Source organism: Leuresthes tenuis, unplaced genomic scaffold (genome assembly GCF_036924035.1).
Source record: "Leuresthes tenuis unplaced genomic scaffold, fLeuTen1.0.hap1 SCAF_77, whole genome shotgun sequence".
NCBI lineage: Eukaryota > Metazoa > Chordata > Actinopteri > Atheriniformes > Atherinopsidae > Leuresthes > Leuresthes tenuis.
The window spans coordinates 38,966-59,440 of NW_027325431.1; the positions used below are offsets into that span (position 1 = coordinate 38,966).

General features: G+C 41.9%; 2 non-coding genes across 2 annotated transcripts; both read right to left on the reverse strand.

Moving 5' to 3' along the window:
- Nucleotides 1-1,598: 1,598 nt before the first annotated feature.
- LOC140286219 (U5 spliceosomal RNA) lies at nucleotides 1,599-1,718 on the reverse strand. Its single transcript, XR_011911082.1, has one exon. It is a non-coding gene; the product is annotated as a U5 spliceosomal RNA (small nuclear RNA).
- A 3,941-nt stretch (nucleotides 1,719-5,659) lies between these two features.
- LOC140286220 (U5 spliceosomal RNA) lies at nucleotides 5,660-5,779 on the reverse strand. The gene has a single exon (XR_011911083.1). It is a non-coding gene; the product is annotated as a U5 spliceosomal RNA (small nuclear RNA).
- Between the last annotated feature and the right edge of the window lie 14,696 nt (nucleotides 5,780-20,475).

Genomic DNA, 20,475 nt, shown 5'->3' on the forward strand with positions numbered 1-20,475 from the left:
TTTGTTGATATTTAGTCGGACATTCGCACCTTACCCGCTTTTGGCAAACTATGGCCTTCTTGCAGCCAAACACCTCTGATCTCGCTTTTGATGATGTAAGGTTGGGCATTCAGACCTTGCTTCACCTGCTTTTCACCAAATATAGTCGGACATTCACACCTTCTTGCAGCCGAACACTTCCGCTTTTAGTGTTCTATGAGGCATTCACATATTTTCTTTCACCGTATTTTATAGATTATGGTTGGAAATTCTCACCCACTCTCATCCGAAGACCTCTCCTCCCGCTTTTGTTAATATATAGTCGGGCATTCGAACCTTTTCTTACCCGCTTTTTACAAATTATGGTCGAACATTCACACCTACTTGCAGCTGAATACTTCCGCTCCACCTTTTAGGTATGTATGGTTGGCATTTGCACCTCTTTTTATACTGATTGCTGAAGATTAAGTTGTTCTTTCTCAAACTACAAATTTTTTTTAATTGTTGAAACTTGATTTGAAGTGGATAAATAAGGAGGACAAACAGTTTTAAGTCAGGCTGATAGAAGGAATTAATTTTATAGCAAAATCTGTACTTCGTCATATGTCGAGAGATGCTTATTGCTGAAGAAGTTCTTTCTCATTCTACAAAGTACAACGTTGTTTATCGTTGAAACTTGATTAGACATGAATAAATATGAAGGACAAAGCAGTCTTAACTTGGTTTGAGTTAAGGAATTCGTTTTATAGGAGAATCCGAATTCGTGCATAACTCATAAAATAGAGCTTATTTTCGGATTCCTGTAGAATGATTCTGGTTCTTTCTCATAATACAAAGTTTGTTGTTTATTGTTGAAACTTCATCAGAAGTGAAGAAATAAATGAATGCCTATCAACAAATTGACCTTCTGTTGACCTTCGGGGAGGTGAGTATCTTCACTAGACTCACCTGTCTGCTCTTCCTCCTCATTTAGCGTAGCTCCACCCTCTGCCTTTGAATTCTCACAGACTTCAACACTGAGTGGTGAGGCCTCTACAGGCCCCTCCCCTTTTTGCTCCTCACTTCCAATCCAAGCTTTTGGCAGGAAGTTTGAATTTATTGGGTCAACCTCTTCACTTTGTTCACCAACTGCCACCTTTGGTCCTTCTCTTTGTTGGCTTGACTGTGGCTTTACCGTCTTTAATTTGTTGGCAAAAGATTTAGGGCAATCTCTGAAGAGGTGATTTAATTCTCCACAGAGATTACATTTCCTGCCATTTGGACACTCTCCAAAAGTTTGCCCAATTTCTCTGCTCTTCCCACATAACACCTTGGTACAAGCCTCAACCAGGTGTCCATGCTCACCACACTTGCGGCAGAACTTGGGCTGACCCTGGTAGTGGATGTAACCTCGGTTTTCAAGGTGGCCAAAGTGTCGCCCACCCGCTGCACTGAGCACTCTTCAGCCCTTTTAAATGGTATAACTTTGCACTCCCGCACGCTCCAGCAAGCACCATTCAAGCAACAACTTTGCACTCCAGCTTCGAACATCGGCACAGTCGCAACAAGTAAGGCGACTCTACTCAGAGAAGTCACTCTGCACAGTAAGAAGATTTCTTTTGCACAGACAGAAAGGGCTTCACCCGCAAAGGTAAAGCCTGCCAAAAATAGAAACAACTCATTAGTGCTGCTCTCCACAGAAATCTTTAGTAAAAGGCGAAAGACTTATGAGAAAGAGTTATGAAGAGAAACCAGAGTACGATTATCCGTCACTGCGGGAGCAGGGCATCAGGCTAGTTGGCATAGCCACCTTCCCCATGGTGAGCTTTGCTTGGTTGAGACGCTTGCCCCCCCCCCCCCCCCCCCCCCCTTGCTCCTCGGCTGACCAAGTAGGAACAATCGGGCCCTATTCGATGGCTGCCTTGTCTTTTACTCTGTGCAAAAGACAAGGCAGCAACAAAAACACCACGAGAATCCCGTATTGAGGCTTTGTTCTGATCGCTCATTCGGTGTCGCGTTTCTTTCAAGCAATTCTCCCGGTTAGCCCACACTCGGCTCGCTCCCATAGCCGTGTTAAAGTCTACTTCGCATTCACTCTCTTTTCTCAGCAGACTCTTGGGATTTTATCTATAAAATTAATTCCTTCACTCAAACTATGTGAAAACTGCTTTGTCCTTAATATTTACCATGTCTAGAAAGATTTAAACAAAAAAAACAACGTTGTACTTTGCAGTAAAAGAAAGAGCAAATCTAAAGTTTCAGGAATCCGAGAATAAGCTTACTTTCATGAGTTCTTCACGATTTCGGATTTTGCTATAAAATGAATTCCTTCACTCAAACTAAATTAAAACTGCTAAACCGCTAATCTGTTATATGTAAGGCAGATGTCAAATTCACCGAAATAGGATCAAAGGGTATTCGGCCAATCGAGCTGTAGCAGCTTCGGTAAAAGAGTATAAGTTGAAGAGTTTGTGAATAAAGGTGTGCGCACACATAGTGTGCTGTACGAAAATAGGCAGGGAGCAATGCCGGCTGGGGTATATGTTCTTGTATGTTGTCTGACTGTTTGATTTGAATGTGTTGTGTAAGTGTCCTGTTGAATGTTACATGTTTGGGCTTTGACACGCTTCACTGTGGTTGTTAACTGTGTGGTGTGTCCTGAAATGTTATATGTTTGGGCTGTGTGACATGCTTAATGCTTGTCAGTAGCTACCCACTTATTCATATATAGCAACTGACAACATAAGAAGTCCGGACATACTTTGATAGTAGTTGTAGAAGTATCCTTATTGATAATAGATCACTAATTCATAGTGATAGAACAGTAGATGAACAGGTGCTTGCACATGTCTCACGAAAATAAAATGGGTGTATGATTGCTGACGGCAGAGCAATACTGCCAAACTTATGAGTTCTTGTGGCAAACTTGATTCAGTGTCTTGACGTGTATACGCTGTTTCGCTGACTTGATTGTCACAAGAAACAAAGTGTGTTTGATAAGATCCGACCATTTTATTACGGGAGGATCAGTATGTATGGATTCTGATGTGACTGATAAACCCATTCGTATCTTAAGCATAATCTAATACGTGAGACAACGCCCTGGCACACGATAAAAAAAAAAAAGAGAGAGAGCGGTTTTGTGTCCCACTCTAAAACTATCAGGCAGTCGGTCGAGTTTTTCAAAATCTTTAAAAACATCTAAAATGTCTGATGATAAAAGGTCCCAATAGGTCAGATAGAATTCTGCAGGAAGCCCGTCTAAACCCGGAGCTCGACTTCTCTTAAAACCTGTTAGGCATTTTTTTTACTCTAAAGCAGTAAAATTCTGTTTCAAGTGTGCATTCTCTTTTACGGTTTTGTCAACGAATTTTAAGATTTCTGCCGATGTTTCCAAGTGCACTGGTTTCTCTTTGTACATGTTACTATAAAAGGTATGTACAGTTTCAATCATCTCTTGTGTGGATTTTGTTAAAAACCCATCTTCTCTTTTTAGATTTTGAATACACTCCTTTTTATTTATAACTTTCTTTCTTTTTCACCTTCCTCAATTTCCTGCTCCCTGCTTTTTACAAAAATTCCTTTACTCTTTATTTCTGCTAAAACTGACATTTCCTTTTTGACATCTTTGATTTCTTCTTTAAAGTCTATGCCACACTGATTTAGTTTAAAGTAGCGCTGTAAGCGTTTATGTAGTCCCATCATACATCTATTCTCTTTCCTTTTTTTACGTTTACCTTGCTGTTTAAAAAAAGTCTGGGTCGTTTCCTTCACCATTTCCCACCATTGTGCATGTGTTTCGTAGAGGTCTTGAAGGGTCTGCCACTCTTTATAACATTCCCTGTACTGACTGACTATGATTTCATCCTCCAACAGGGAACAGTTGAGTTTCCACAGACCACTTCCTACCGTCACACCAGAAGGGGGTGAAAGGGTGCAGGAGAGCATAAGGTGGTCTGAAAAGAAAACAGGGGTTAATCTAACATCAGTGGGTGGGCAATCTCTAGTAAAGAAATAATCAATGCGAGAGGCTCTGGTGCCATCATGACTAAACCAGGTGAAGCCCTCCTCTCTGGGATGCATGGTTTTAAAACAGTCAGTAAGCTTAAAATCCCTGCATATGCCCTGAAATAAAATCGAAGTCTTATCCACTTTAAAATCTACCCCTGCTCTTTTTCTATCTTTCCTGCTCAAGATACAGTTAAAATCCCCTCCTACAACTAAAGGTACTTGCCCTAGCATGTAAAGCTGTATATCTTCTAAAAGGTCATACCTTTCATTTTTTCCATTGAAACCATAAATATTTAAGAGGTTAAAGTCTTGCCCCATAAAATTCAAGTGTGCTAAAAGTGCCCGTCCGTCTCTCACCACTGTGCTACCTTTCACCAGAACATGCGGATTTTTAATTAGAATGGCCACACCATCATTTTTATTTTGATTTGAGCCACTCCATATCGATAAATGGGGCCACATTTCCTCCCATTGTCTATGGTTTTTTAAAAAAGGTAGTCCACATTCTTGTATTAAAAACACATCTGATTTTATGGAGTCTAAGAAGGATAAAATACTCTGGGCTCTTGTCTTTGATTTCACACTTCTCACATTTAGTGTTGAGAAGGTGAGAACCATTAAAAGCATAAAGGAAAGTAGGTATGTCATTTTCGTTTTTCTAAGTTATCAAAACAAATTACACACAGGTTATTTCTTGGGAAACTAGCTCTTCCTTCATTTCTTTAGGTGAAAAGTGAGTAGGGTGATCTATATTTCCTTTTCGGACTCTCGGTGTTGGCCTCTGACGCAATGTTGCATTTAACTTTGAGTCCCTGGGGGTTGATTGCAGAGCTGAAGTTAAAAAGGAGACCTCATTTGGTGAGTCGGAGGGGAAGACTCTAGGTTCTTCCACTGAAGAACTGTCTGAAAGGGACCTAACCCTTCCCCTCTTCTCTGATACCACTGGGGAATCAGAGGCTCAGATGCCGTCCTCTTCGGCTGTTGACCTTCGGGGAGGTGAGTATCTTCACTAGACTCACCTGTCTGCTCTTCCTCCTCATTTAGCGTAGCTCCACCCTCTGCCTGTGAATTCTCACAGACTTCAACACTGAGTGGTGAGGCCTCTACAGGCCCCTCCCCTTTTTGCTCCTCACTTCCAATCCAAGCTTTTGGCGGGAAGTTTGAATTTATTGGGTCAACCTCTTCACTTTGTTCACCAACTGCCACCTTTGGTCCTTCTCTTTGTTGGCTTGACTGTGGCTTTACCGTCTTTAATTTGTTGGCAAAAGATTTAGGGCAATCTCTGAAGAGGTGATTTAATTCTCCACAGAGATTACATTTCCTGCCATTTGGACACTCTCCAAAAGTTTGCCCAATTTCTCTTCTCTTCCCACATAACACCTTGGTACAAGCCTCAACCAGGTGTCCATGCTCACCACACTTGCGGCAGAACTTGGGCTGCCCCTGGTAGTGGATGTAACCTCGGTTTTCAAGGTGGCCAAAGTGTCGCCCACCCGCTGCACTGAGCACTCTTCAGCCCTTTTAAATGGTATAACTTTGCACTCCCGCACGCTCCAGCAAGCACCATTCAAGCAACAACTTTGCACTCCAGCTTCGAACATCGGCACAGTCGCAACAAGTAAGGCGACTCTACTCAGAGAAGTCACTCTGCACAGTAAGAAGATTTCTTTTGCACAGACAGAAAGGGCTTCACCCGCAAAGGTAAAGCCTGCCAAAAATAGAAACAACTCATTAGTGCTGCTCTCCACAGAAATCTTTAGTAAAAGGCGAAAGACTTATGAGAAAGAGTTATGAAGAGAAACCAGAGTACGATTATCCGTCACTGCGGGAGCAGGGCATCAGGCTAGTTGGCATAGCCACCTTCCCCATGGTGAGCTTTGCTTGGTTGAGACGCTTGCCCCCCCCCCTTGCTCCTCGGCTGACCAAGTAGGAACAATCGGGCCCTATTCGATGGCTGCCTTGTCTTTTACTCTGTGCAAAAGACAAGGCAGCAACAAAAACACCACGAGAATCCCGTATTGAGGCTTTGTTCTGATCGCTCATTCGGTGTCGCGTTTCTTTCAAGCAATTCTCCCGGTTAGCCCACACTCGGCTCGCTCCCATAGCCGTGTTGAAGTCTACTTCGCATTCACTCTCTTTTCTCAGCAGACTCTTGGGATTTTATCTATAAAATTAATTCCTTCACTCAAACTATGTGAAAACTGCTTTGTCCTTAATATTTACCATGTCTAGAAAGATTTAAACAAAAAAAACAACGTTGTACTTTGCAGTAAAAGAAAGAGCAAATCTAAAGTTTCAGGAATCCGAGAATAAGCTTACTTTCATGAGTTCTTCACGATTTCGGATTTTGCTATAAAATGAATTCCTTCACTCAAACTAAATTAAAACTGCTAAACCGCTAATCTGTTATATGTAAGGCAGATGTCAAATTCACCGAAATAGGATCAAAGGGTATTCGGCCAATCGAGCTGTAGCAGCTTCGGTAAAAGAGTATAAGTTGAAGAGTTTGTGAATAAAGGTGTGCGCACACATAGTGTGCTGTACGAAAATAGGCAGGGAGCAATGCCGGCTGGGGTATATGTTCTTGTATGTTGTCTGACTGTTTGATTTGAATGTGTTGTGTAAGTGTCCTGTTGAATGTTACATGTTTGGGCTTTGACACGCTTCACTGTGGTTGTTAACTGTGTGGTGTGTCCTGAAATGTTATATGTTTGGGCTGTGTGACATGCTTAATGCTTGTCAGTAGCTACCCACTTATTCATATATAGCAACTGACAACATAAGAAGTCCGGACATACTTTGATAGTAGTTGTAGAAGTATCCTTATTGATAATAGATCACTAATTCATAGTGATAGAACAGTAGATGAACAGGTGCTTGCACATGTCTCACGAAAATAAAATGGGTGTATGATTGCTGACGGCAGAGCAATACTGCCAAACTTATGAGTTCTTGTGGCAAACTTGATTCAGTGTCTTGACGTGTATACGCTGTTTCGCTGACTTGATTGTCACAAGAAACAAAGTGTGTTTGATAAGATCCGACCATTTTATTACGGGAGGATCAGTATGTATGGATTCTGATGTGACTGATAAACCCATTCGTATCTTAAGCATAATCTAATACGTGAGACAACGCCCTGGCACACGATAAAAAAAAAAAAAGAGAGAGAGCGGTTTTGTGTCCCCACAGTCCATAATGTAGAAAAGAGAGAAAAAAGCCTTTCTGATTTGGTGTGTGTGCTCATAGTGCAGAGTGTAGAGAAAAGAAAGCCGTTTTGGTGTCACGGGTGTTGTGACTTACACACACACATTTCTAAATTGAGAAAGGAAATTATTTTAGAGGAAGCAGTAGAGTTTAGATCCCACATTTGTTGATAGGCATTCATTTATTTCTTCACTTCTGATGAAGTTTCAACAATAAACAACAAACTTTGTATTATGAGAAAGAACCAGACTCATTCTTCAGGAATCCGAAAATAAGCTCTATTTTATGAGTTATGCACGAATTCGGATTCTCCTATAAAACGAATTCATTAACTCAAACCAAGTTAAGACTGCTTTGTCCTTCATATTTATTCATGTCTAATCAAGTTTCAACGATAAACAACGTTGTACTTTGTAGAATGAGAAAGAACTTCTTCAGCAATAAGCATCTCTCGACATATGACGAAATACAGATTTTGCTATAAAATTAATTCCTTCTATCAGCCTGACTTAAAACTGTTTGTCCTCCTTATCTATCCACTTCAAATCAAGTTTCAACAATTAAAAAAAAATTGTAGTTTGAGAAAGAACAACTTAATCTTCAGCAATCAGTATAAAAAGAAGTGCAAATGCCAACCATACATACCTAAAAGGTGGAGCGGAAGTATTCAGCTGCAAGTAGGTGTGAATGTTTGACCATAATTTGTAAAAAGCGGGTAAGAAAAGGTTCGAATGCCCGACTATATATTAACAAAAGCGGGAGGAGAGGTCTTCGGATGAGAGTGGGTGAGAATTTCCAACCATAATCTATAAAATACGGTGAAAGAAAATATGTGAATGCCTCATAGAACACTAAAAGCGGAAGTGTTCGGCTGCAAGAAGGTGTGAATGTCCGACTATATTTGGTGAAAAGCAGGTGAAGCAAGGTCTGAATGCCCAACCTTACATCATCAAAAGCGAGATCAGAGGTGTTTGGCTGCAAGAAGGCCATAGTTTGCCAAAAGCGGGTAAGGTGCGAATGTCCGACTAAATATCAACAAAATTTGGGGCGGAGGTCTTCGGATGCAAGTGGGTGTGAATGTCCGACTATATTTGGTGAAAAGCAGGTGAAGCAAGGTCTGAATGCCCAACCTTACATCATCAAAAGCGAGATCAGAGGTGTTTGGCTGCAAGAAGGCCATAGTTTGCCAAAAGCGGGTAAGGTGCGAATGACCGACTAAATATCAACAAAAGTGGGGGCGGAGGTCTTCGGATGCAAGTGGGTGTGAATATCCCACCATACAAGTATGGTGGAGAGGAAGCTGTGAATGGCCGACCATAGTAAAAGGCGGGTGAGAGAAGGTGCGAATGTCAAACCATACATAATCAAAAAAGGGAGCAGAGGTGTTATGCTGTAAGAAGGTGTGAATGTCCAACCATAGTTGGTAAAAAGCGGGTAAGAAAAGGTTAAATTACCCGACTGTACACAATCAAAAGAGGGAGCGGAGTTGTTCAGCTAAGAGAAGGTGTGAAAGTCCGACCTTGGTTTGTAAAAAGCGGGTAAGAAAAGGTTCGTATGCCCGAATATACACCATCAAAAGCGGAAGCGGAGGTGTTCGGCTGCAAGATATTGTGAACGTCCGACCAAAGTTTGTAAAAAGCAGTTAAGAAAAGGTTCGAATATCTAACCAAACATAATCAAAAGCGGGAGCAGAGCTGTTCGACTGGAAGTAGGTGTGAATGTCAGATCATAATTTGCAAAAAGCTGATGAGAAAGGGTGAGAATGCCCGACTATATACTATCAAATGCGGTAGCGGAGTTGTTCGGCTGTGACTAGGTGTGAATCTCCAACCATAATTGCTGAAAAATGTGTTAGAAAAGGTAAAAATGCCGGTCCATACATCATCAAAATCGGGAGAGGTGGTGTTCAGCTGCAAGAAGGTCTAAATGTCCATCAATAATTGCTAGAAAACATGAAAGAAAATTTTCGAAAATCAAACCACACATGATCATAAGTGGGAGGGGAGGTGTTCAGCTGCAAGAAGGTGTGAATGTCCACCCATAATACCTGAAAAATGGGTAAAAAAAAGGTGCGAATGCCCAACCATACATCATCAAAAGCAGGAGTGCATGTGTTCGGCTAGAAGAAGGTGTGAACGTCCAACCAAAGTTTGTAAAAAGCAGTTAAGAAAAGGTTCGAATATCCAACCATACATAATCAAAAGCGGGAGCAGAGCTGTTCGACTGCAAGTAGGTGTGAATGTCTGATCATAATTTGCAAAAAGCTGATGAGAAAGGGTGAGAATGCCCGACTATACACCATCAAATGCGGTAGCGGAGTTGTTCGGCTGTGAGTAGGTGTGAATCTCCGACCATAATTGCTGAAAAATGTGTTAGAAAAGGTAAAAATGCCGGTCCATACATAATCAAAATCGGGAGAGGTGGTGTTCAGCTGCAAGAAGGTCTAAATGTCCATCAATAATTGCTAGAAAACATGAAAGAAAATTTTCGAAAATCAAACCACACATGATCATAAGTGGGAGAGGAGGTGTTCAGCTGCAAGAAGGTGTGAATGTCCACCCATAATACCTGAAAAATGGGTAAAAAAAAAGGTGCGAATGCCCAACCATACATCATCAAAAGCAGGAGTGCATGTGTTCGGCTACAAGAAGGTGTGAACGTCCAACCAAAGTTTGTAAAAAGCAGTTAAGAAAAGGTTCGAATATCCAACCATACATAATCAAAAGCGGGAGCAGAGCTGTTCGACTGCAAGTAGGTGTGAATGTCAGATCATAATTTTCCAAAAGCTTATGAGAAAGGGTGAGAATGCCCGACTATACACCATCAAATGCGGGAGCGGAGTTGTTCGGCTGTGAGTAGGTGTGAATCTCCGACCATAATTGCTGGAAAATGTGTTAGAAAAGGTAAGAATGCCGGTCCATACATCATCAAAAGCGAGAGAGGTTGTGTTCGGCTGCAAGTAGGTGTGAATGTGCAGCCATAATTACTCACAAACGGGTAAGAAAAGGTAGTATTGCCAGACCATATATGATCAAAACAGGGAGCGGAGGTGGTTCAGCTGCAAGAAGGTTTGAATGTCCGACTAAAGTTCAAATATATTAACAAAAGCGGGAGGAGAGGTCTTCGGATGAGAGTGGTTGAAAATTTCCAACCATAATGTATAAAATGCGGTGAAAAAAAGGTGTGATAGAACACTAAAAGGTGGAGCGGAAGTGTTCGGCTGCAAGAAGGTGTGACTGTCCGACTATATTTGGTGAAAAGCAGGTGAAGCAAGGTCTGAATGCCCAACCTTACATCATCAAAAGCGAGATCAGAGGTGTTTGGCTGCAAGAAGGCCATAGTTTGCCAAAAGCGGGTAAGGTGCGAATGACCTACTAAATATCAACAAAAGTGGGGGCGGAGGTCTTCGGATGCAGGTGGGTGTGAATATCCCACCATACAAGTATGGTGGAGAGGAAGCTGTGAATGGCCGACCATAGTAAAAGGCGGGTGAGAGAAGGTGCGAATGTCAAACCATACATAATCAAAACAGGGAGCGGAGGTGTTCTGCTGTAAGAAGGTGTGAATGTCCAACCATAGTTGGTAAAAAGCGGGTAAGAAAAGGTTAAAATACCCGACTGTACACAATCAATAGCGGGAGTGGAGTTGTTCGGCTACTAAAAGGTGTGAAAGTCCGACCATGGTTTGTAAAAAGCGGGTAAGAAAAGGTGCGAATGCCCGACAATGTATGATCAAAAGAGGGAGTGGAGGTTTTCGGCTGCAAGAAGGTCTGAATGTCCAACCATAATTTGTAAAAACCGGGGAAGAAAAGGCTCGAAAGCCCGACTATACACCATCAAAAGTGGGAGCGGAGGTGTTCAGCTGCAAGACGGTCTGAATGTCCATCAATAATTGCTAGAAAACATGAAAGAAAATTTTCGAATATCAAACTGCACATGATCATAAGCGGGAGAGGAGGTGTTCAGCTGCAAGAAGGTGTGAATGTCTACCCATAATTACTGAAAAATGGGTAAGAAAAGGTGCGAATGCCTAACCATACATCATCAAAAGAGGGAGCGGAGGTGTTCCGCTGTAAGACGGTGTGAATGTCCGACCATAGATGGTGAAAAAGCGGGTAAGAAAAGGTTAAATTACCCGACTGTACACAATCAAAAGAGGGAGCGGAGTTGTTCAGCTAAGAGAAGGTGTGAAAGTCCGACCTTGGTTTGTAAAAAAGCGGGTAAGAAAAGGTTCGTATGCCCGAATATACACCATCAAAAGCGGGAGCGGAGGTGTTCGGCTGCAAGATATTGTGAACGTCCGACCAAAGTTTGTAAAAAGCAGTTAAGAAAAGGTTCGAATATCTAACCAAACATAATCAAAAGCGGGAGCAGAGCTGTTCGACTGGAAGTAGGTGTGAATGTCAGATCATAATTTGCAAAAAGCTGATGAGAAAGGGTGAGAATGCCCGACTATACACCATCAAATGCGGTAGCGGAGTTGTTCGGCTGTGAGTAGGTGTGAATCTCCAACCATAATTGCTGAAAAATGTGTTAGAAAAGGTAAAAATGCCGGTCCATACATCATCAAAATCGGGAGAGGTGGTGTTCAGCTGCAAGAAGGTCTAAATGTCCATCAATAATTGCTAGAAAACACGAAAGAAAATTTTCGAAAATCAAACCACACATGATCATAAGTGGGAGGGGAGGTGTTCAGCTGCAAGAAGGTGTGAATGTCCACCCATAATACCTGAAAAATGGGTAAAAAAAAGGTGCGAATGCCCAACCATACATCATCAAAAGCAGGAGTGCATGTGTTCGGCTACAAGAAGGTGTGAACGTCCAACCAAAGTTTGTAAAAAGCAGTTAAGAAAAGGTTCGAATATCCAACCAAACATAATCAAAAGCGGGAGCAGAGCTGTTCGACTGCAAGTAGGTGTGAATGTCAGATCATAATTTGCAAAAAGCTGATGAGAAAGGGTGAAAATGCCCGACTATACACCATCAAATGCGGGAGCGGAGTTGTTCGGCTGTGAGTAGGTGTGAATCTCCGACCATAATTGCTGAAAAATGTGTTAGAAAAGGTAAGAATGCCGGTCCATACATCATCAAAAGCGAGAGAGGTTGTGTTCGGCTGCAAGTAGGTGTGACTGTTCGACTAAAGTTTGTAAAAAGTGGGTAAGACAAGGTGCGAATGCCTGACAATGTATGATCAAAAGCGGGAGCGGAGGTGTTCAGCTGCAAGAAGGTCTACATGTCCATCAATAATTGCTAGAAAACATGAAAGAAACTTTTCGAAAATCAAACCACACATGATCATAAGTGGGATAGGAGGTGTTCAGCTGCAAGGTGTGAATGTCCACCAATAATTCCTGAAAAATGGGCAAAAAAAAGGTGTGAATGCCCAACCATACATCATCAAAAGCAGGAGTGGAAGTGTTCGGCTACAAAAAGGTGTGAACGTCCAACCAAAATATGTAAAAAGCAGTTAAGAAAAGGTTCGAATATCCAACCAAACATAATCAAAAGTGGGAGCAGAGCTTTTCGACTGCAAGTAGGTGTGAATGTCAGATCATAATTTGCAAAAAGCTGATGAGAAAGGGTGAGAATGCCCGACTTTACATCATCAAATGCGGGAGCGGAGTTGTTCGGCTGTGAGTAGGTGTGAATCTCCAACCATAATTGCTGAAAAATGTGTTAGAAAAGGTAAAAATGCCGGTCCATACATCATCAAAATCGGGAGAGGTGGTGTTCAGCTGCAAGAAGGTCTAAATGTCCATCAATAATTGCTAGAAAACATGAAAGAAAATTTTCGAAAATCAAACCACACATGATCATAAGTGGGAGAGGAGGTGTTCAGCTGCAAGAAGGTGTGAATGTCCACCCATAATACCTGAAAAATGGGTAAAAAAAAGGTGCGAATGCCCAACCATACATCATCAAAAGCAGGAGTGCATGTGTTCGGCTACAAGAAGGTGTGAACGTCCAACCAAAGTTTGTAAAAAGCAGTTAAGAAAAGGTTCAAATATCCAACCATACATAATCAAAAGCAGGAGCAGAGCTGTTCGACTGCAAGTAGGTGTGAATGTCAGATCATAATTTGCAAAAAGCTGATGAGAAAGGGTGAGAATGCCCGACTATACACCATCAAATGCGGGAGCGGAGTTGTTCGGCTGTGAGTAGGTGTGAATCTCCGACCATAATTGCTGAAAAATGTGTTAGAAAAGGTAAGAATGCCGGTCCATACATCATCAAAAGCGAGAGAGGTTGTGTTCGGCTGCAAGTAGGTGTGAATGTCCAGCCATAATTACTCACAAACGGGTAAGAAAAGGTAGTATTGCCAGACCATATATGATCAAAACAGGGAGCGGAGGTGGTTCAGCTGCAAGAAGGTTTGAATGTCCGACTAAAGTTCAAATATATTAACAAAAGCGGGAGGAGAGGTCTTCGGATGAGAGTGGTTGAAAATTTCCAACCATAATGTATAAAATGCGGTGAAAAAAAGGTGTGATAGAACACTAAAAGGTGGAGCGGAAGTGTTCGGCTGCAAGAAGGTGTGAATGTCCGACTATATTTGGTGAAAAGCAGGTGAAGCAAGGTCTGAATGCCCAACCTTACATCATCAAAAGCGAGATCAGAGGTGTTTGGCTGCAAGAAGGCCATAGTTTGCCAAAAGCGGGTAAGGTGCGAATGTCCGACTAAATATCAACAAAATTTGGGGCGGAGGTCTTCGGATGCAAGTGGGTGTGAATGTCCGACTATATTTGGTGAAAAGCAGGTGAAGCAAGGTCTGAATGCCCAACCTTACATCATCAAAAGCGAGATCAGAGGTGTTTGGCTGCAAGAAGGCCATAGTTTGCCAAAAGCGGGTAAGGTGCGAATGACCGACTAAATATCAACAAAAGTGGGGGCGGAGGTCTTCGGATGCAAGTGGGTGTGAATATCCCACCATACAAGTATGGTGGAGAGGAAGCTGTGAATGGCCGACCATAGTAAAAGGCGGGTGAGAGAAGGTGCGAATGTCAAACCATACATAATCAAAACAGGGAGCGGAGGTGTTCTGCTGTAAGAAGGTGTGAATGTCCAACCATAGTTGGTAAAAAGCGGGTAAGAAAAGGTTAAAATACCCGACTGTACACAATCAATAGCGGGAGCGGAGTTGTTCGGCTACTAAAAGGTGTGAAAGTCCGACCATGGTTTGTAAAAACCGGGTAAGAAAAGGTGCGAATGCCCGACAATGTATGATCAAAAGAGGGAGTGGAAGTTTTCGGCTGTAAGAAGGTCTGAATGTCCAACCATAATTTGTAAAAACCGGGGAAGAAAAGGCTCGAAAGCCCGACTATACACCATCAAAAGTGGAAGCGGAGGTGTTCAGCTGCAAGACGGTCTGAATGTCCATCAATAATTGCTAGAAAACATGAAAGAAAATTTTCAAATATCAAACTGCACATGATCATAAGCGGGAGAGGAGGTGTTCAGCTGCAAGAAGGTGTGAATGTCTACCCATAATTACTGAAAAATGGATAAGAAAAGGTGCGAATGCCTAACCATACATCATCAAAAGAGGGAGCGGAGGTGTTCCGCTGTAAGACGGTGTGAATGTCCGACCATAGATGGTAAAAAGCGGGTAAGAAAAGGTTAAATTACCCGACTGTACACAATCAAAAGAGGGAGCGGAGTTGTTCAGCTAAGAGAAGGTGTGAAAGTCCGACCTTGGTTTGTAAAAAGCGGGTAAGAAAAGGTTCGTATGCCCGAATATACACCATCAAAAGCGGAAGCGGAGGTGTTCGGCTGCAAGATATTGTGAACGTCCAACCAAAGTTTGTAAAAAGCAGTTAAGAAAAGGTTCGAATATCTAACCAAACATAATCAAAAGCGGGAGCAGAGCTGTTCGACTGAAAGTAGGTGTGAATGTCAGATCATAATTAGCAAAAAGCTGATGAGAAAGGGTGAGAATGCCCGACTATACACCATCAAATGCGGTAGCGGAGTTGTTCGGCTGTGAGTAGGTGTGAATCTCCAACCATAATTGCTGAAAAATGTGTTAGAAAAGGTAAAAATGCCGGTCCATACATAATCAAAATCGGGAGAGGTGGTGTTCAGCTGAAAGAAGGTCTAAATGTCCATCAATAATTGCTAGAAAACATGAAAGAAAATTTTCTAAAATCAAACCACACATGATCATAAGTGGGAGAGGAGGTGTTCAGCTGCAAGAAGGTGTGAATGTCCACCCATAATACCTGAAAATTGGGTAAAAAAAAGGTGCGAATGCCCAACCATACATCATCAAAAGCAGGAGTGCATGTGTTCAGCTACAAGAAGGTGTGAACGTACAACCAAAGTTTGTAAAAAGCAGTTAAGAAAAGGTTCGAATATCCAACCATACATAATCAAAAGCGGGAGCAGAGCTGTTCGACTGCAAGTAGGTGTGAATGTCAGATCATAATTTGCAAAAAGCTGATGAGAAAGGGTGAGAATGCCCGACTATACACCATCAAATGCCGTAGCGGAGTTGTTCGGCTGTGAGTAAGTGTGATTCTCCAACCATAATTGCTGAAAAATGTGTTAGAAAAGGTAAGAATGCCGGTCCATACATCATCAAAAGCGGGAGAGGTGGTGTTCGGCTGCAAGTAGGTTTGAATGTCCATTAATAATTGCTTTAAAACATGAAAGAAAATTTTCGAATATCAAACCTTACATGATCATTAGCGGGAGAGGAGGTGTTCAGCTGCAAGAAGATGTGAATATCCACCCATAATTACTGAAAAATGGATAGGAAAAGATGCGAATGTCCAACTATAAATCATCAAAATTAGGAGTGGAGTTGTTCAGCTACAAGAAGGTATGAAAGTCCAACCATGGTTTGTAAAAAGCGGGTAAGAGAAGGTTCGAATACCCGAATATATACCATCAAAAGCGGAAGCGGGGGTGTTCGGCTGCAAGAAGGTGTGAACGTCCGACCAAAGTTTGTAAAAAGCAGTTAAGAAAAGGTTTTAATATCCAACCGAACATAATCAAAACCGGGAGCAGAGCTGTTCGACTGCAAGTAGGTGTGAATATCAGATCATAATTGCTGAAAAATGTGATAGAAAAGACTAGAATGCCGGACCATATATCATCAAAAGCGGGAGAGGTTGTGTTCGGCTGCAAGAAGGTGTGAATGTCCAGCCATAATTACTCACAAACGGGTAAGAAAAGGTACTATTACCAGACCATATATGATCAAAACAGGGAGCGGAGGCGGTTCAGCTGCAAGAAGGTTTGAATGTCCGACTAAAGTTTGTAAAAAGCGGGTAAGACAAGGTGTCAATTTCCGACAATGTATGATCAAAAGAGGAGCGGAGGTTTTCGGCTGCAAGAAGGTCTGAATGTCCACCCATAATTACTGAAAAATGGGTAAGAAAAGGTGCGAAAGCCCAACCGCACATGATCATAAGTGGATGAGAAGTTGTTCGACTGCAAGTAGGTGTGAATGTAAGATCATAATTTGTAAAAAGCGGGTAAGAAAAGGTAAGAATGCCCAACCATAAATTATCAAAAGCGGCAGCAGAGTTTCGGCTGGTGTTTATCAATGTCTAGATAGATTTCAACAAAAAACATCGTTGTACTTTGCAGTAAAAGAAAGTGCAAATCAAAAGTTTTAGGAATCCGAGAATAAGCTTATTTTCATGAGTTCTGCACGATTTCGGATTTTATGTATAAAATGAATTTCTTCACGCAAACTAAGTTAACACTGCTTTGTCCTTCATATGTACCCATTTCTACATATATTTCAAGCATAAACTTCCTCATATTACCCTGAATGAGAAAGAGCCACACTTGTGATTAAGCCATACCTCCCTTTTGAGGAGTTCTGCATGATTTGGGATTTTATCTATAAAATTAATTCCTTCACTCAAACTATGTTAAAACGGCTTTTACCTTCATATTTATCAATGTCTCGATAGATTTAAACAAAAAAAAACACGTTGTACTTTGCAATAAAAGAAAGAGCCAATCAAAAGTTTTAGGAATCCGAGAATAAGCTTATTTTCATGAGTTCTGCACGATTTCGGATTTTATGTATAAAATGAATTCATTCACTTAAACCAAGTTAAAACTGCTTTTTCCTTCATATTTATCAATGTCTAGATCGACTTCAACAAAGAACAACATTGTATTTTGCAGTAGAAGAAAGAGCAACACTGAAGGATCAGGAATCCGAGAATAAGCTTATTTTCTTATGGGCAAGTGGGAACTGCTTTGTCCTTCATATTTATCAATGTGTAGATGGATTTCAACTTCTTCTACTGCAAAGTCCAATGTTTTTCTTTGTTGAAGTCGATCTAGACATTGATGAATATGGAAGGACAAAGCAGTTTTAACATAGTTTGAGTGAAGTAATGCATTTTATAAGCAAAATCCCAAATCATGCAGAACTCACGAAATGCTTTTTCTCGCTTTTCACTGCTTTTTACAAACTTTGGTCGGACGTTCACACCTTCTTGCATCCGAACACCTCCACTTCCGCTTTTGATGATGTATATTCGGGCATTCGAACCTTTTTTTACCCGCTTTTTACAAACCATTGTCGGACTTTCACACCTTCTTGCAGCCGAACACCACCTCTCCCGCTTTTGATGATGTATGGTCCAGTATTCTTACCTTTTCTAACACATTTTTCAGCAATTATGGTCGGACATTCACACCTACTCACAGCTGGACACCTCCGCTCCCGCTTTTGATCATACAATGTCGGGACATCGCTCCTTGTCTTACCAGCTTTTTACAAACTTTAGTCGAACATTCACACCTTCTTGCAGCTGAACACCTCCGCTCCCGCTTTTGATGATGTATAGTCGGGCTTTCGAGCCTTTTCTTACCCGGTTTTTACAAATTATGGTTGGACATTCAGACCTTGCAGCCGAACACCTCCGCTCTCTCTTTTGATCATACATTGTTGGGCATTCGCACCTTGTCTTACCCGCTTTTTACAAACTATAGTCAGACATTCACACCTTGCAGCTGAACCTCCGCTCCCTGTTTTGATCATCTATGGTCTGGCAATACTACCTTTTCTTCCCCCGTTTGTGAGTAATTATGGCTGGACATTCACACCTACTTGCAGTCGAACAGCTCTGCTCCCGCTTTTGATTATGTTTGGTTGGATATTCGAACCTTTTCTTAACTGCTTTTTACAAACCATGGTCGGACTTTCACACCTTCTTGTAGCCGAACAACTCCGCTCCCGCTATTGATTGTGTACAGTCGGGTATTTTAACCTTTTCTTACCCGCTTTTTACCAACTATGGTCGGACATTCACACGTCTTACAGCGGAACACCTCTGCTCCAGCTTTTGATGGTGTATAGTCGGGCATTCGAAGCTTTTCTTACCCGCTTTTTACAAACTATGGTCGGACATTCAAACCTTCTTGTATCCGAAAACCTCCGCTCTCTCTTTTGATCATACATTGTCGGACATTCGCACCTTTTCTTACCCGCTTTTTACAAACCATGGTCGGACTTTCACACCTTCTTGTAGCCGAACACATCCGCTCCCGCTAATGATTGTGTACAGTTGGGTATTTTAACCTTTTCTTACCCGCTTTTTACCAACTATGGTCGGACATTCACACCTTCGTACAGCGGAACACCTCCGCTCCCTCTTTTGATGGTGTATGTTCGGGCATTCAAACCTTTTCTTACCCGCTTTTTCCAAACTATGGTCGGCTATTCACAGCTTCCTCTCCACCATACTTGTATGGTGGGATATTCACACCCACTTGCATCCGAAGACCTCCGCCCCAAATTTTGTTGATATTTAGTCGGACATTCGCACCTTACCCGCTTTTGGCAAACTATGGCCTTCTTGCAGCCAAACACCTCTGATCTCGCTTTTGATGATGTAAGGTTGGGCATTCAGACCTTGCTTCACCTGCTTTTCACCAAATATAGTCGGACATTCACACCTTCTTGCAGCCGAACACTTCCGCTCCACCTTTTAGTGTTCTATCACACCTTTTTTTCACCGCATTTTATACATTATGGTTGGAAATTTTCAACCACTCTCATCCGAAGACCTCTCCTCCCGCTTTTGTTAATATATTTGAACTTTAGTCGGACATTCAAACCTTCTTGCAGCTGAACCACCTCCGCTCCCTGTTTTGATCATATATGGTCTGGCAATACTACCTTTTCTTACCCGTTTGTGAGTAATTATGGCTGGACATTCACACCTACTTGCAGCCGAACACAACCTCTCTCGCTTTTGATGATGTATGGACCGGCATTCTTACCTTTTCTAACACATTTTTCAGCAATTATGGTCGGAGATTCACACCTACTCACAGCCGAACAACTCCGCTCCCGCATTTGATGGTGTATAGTCGGGCATTCTCACCCTTTCTCATCAGCTTTTTGCAAATTATGATCTGACATTCACACCTACTTGCAGTCGAACAGCTCTGCTCCCGCTTTTGATTATGTATGGTTGGATATTCGAACCTTTTCTTAACTGCTTTTTACAAACTTTGGTTGGACGTTCACACCTTCTTGTAGCCGAACACATGCACTCCTGCTTTTGATGATGTATGGTTGGGCATTCGCACCTTTTTTTTACCCATTTTTCAGGTATTATGGGTGGACATTCACACCTTCTTGCAGCTGAACACCTCCTCTCCCACTTATGATCATGTGTGGTTTGATTTTCGAAAATTTTCTTTCATGTTTTCTAGCAATTATTGATGGACATTTAGACCTTCTTGCAGCTGAACACCACCTCTCCCGATTTTGATGATGTATGGACCGGCATTTTTACCTTTTCTAACACATTTTTCAGCAATTATGGTTGGAGATTCACACCTACGTGCAGCCGAACAACTCCGCTACCGCATTTGATGGTGTATAGTCGGGCATTCTCACCCTTTCTCATCAGCTTTTTGCAAATTATGATCTGACATTCACACCTACTTCCAGTCGAACAGCTCTGCTCCCGCTTTTGATTATGTTTGGTTAGATATTCGAACCTTTTCTTAACTGCTTTTTACAAACTTTGATCGGACGTTCACAATATCTTGCAGCCGAACACCTCCGCTTCCGCTTTTGATGGTGTATATTCGGGCATACGAACTTTTTCTTACCCGCTTTTTACAAACCAAGGTTGGACTTTCACACCTTCTCTTAGCTGAACAACTCCGCTCCCTCTTTTGATTGTGTACAGTCGGGTAATTTAACCTTTTCTTACCCGCTTTTTACCATCTATGGTCGGACATTCACACCGTCTTACAGCGGAACACCTCCGCTCCCTCTTTTGATGATGTATGGTTAGGCATTCGCACCTTT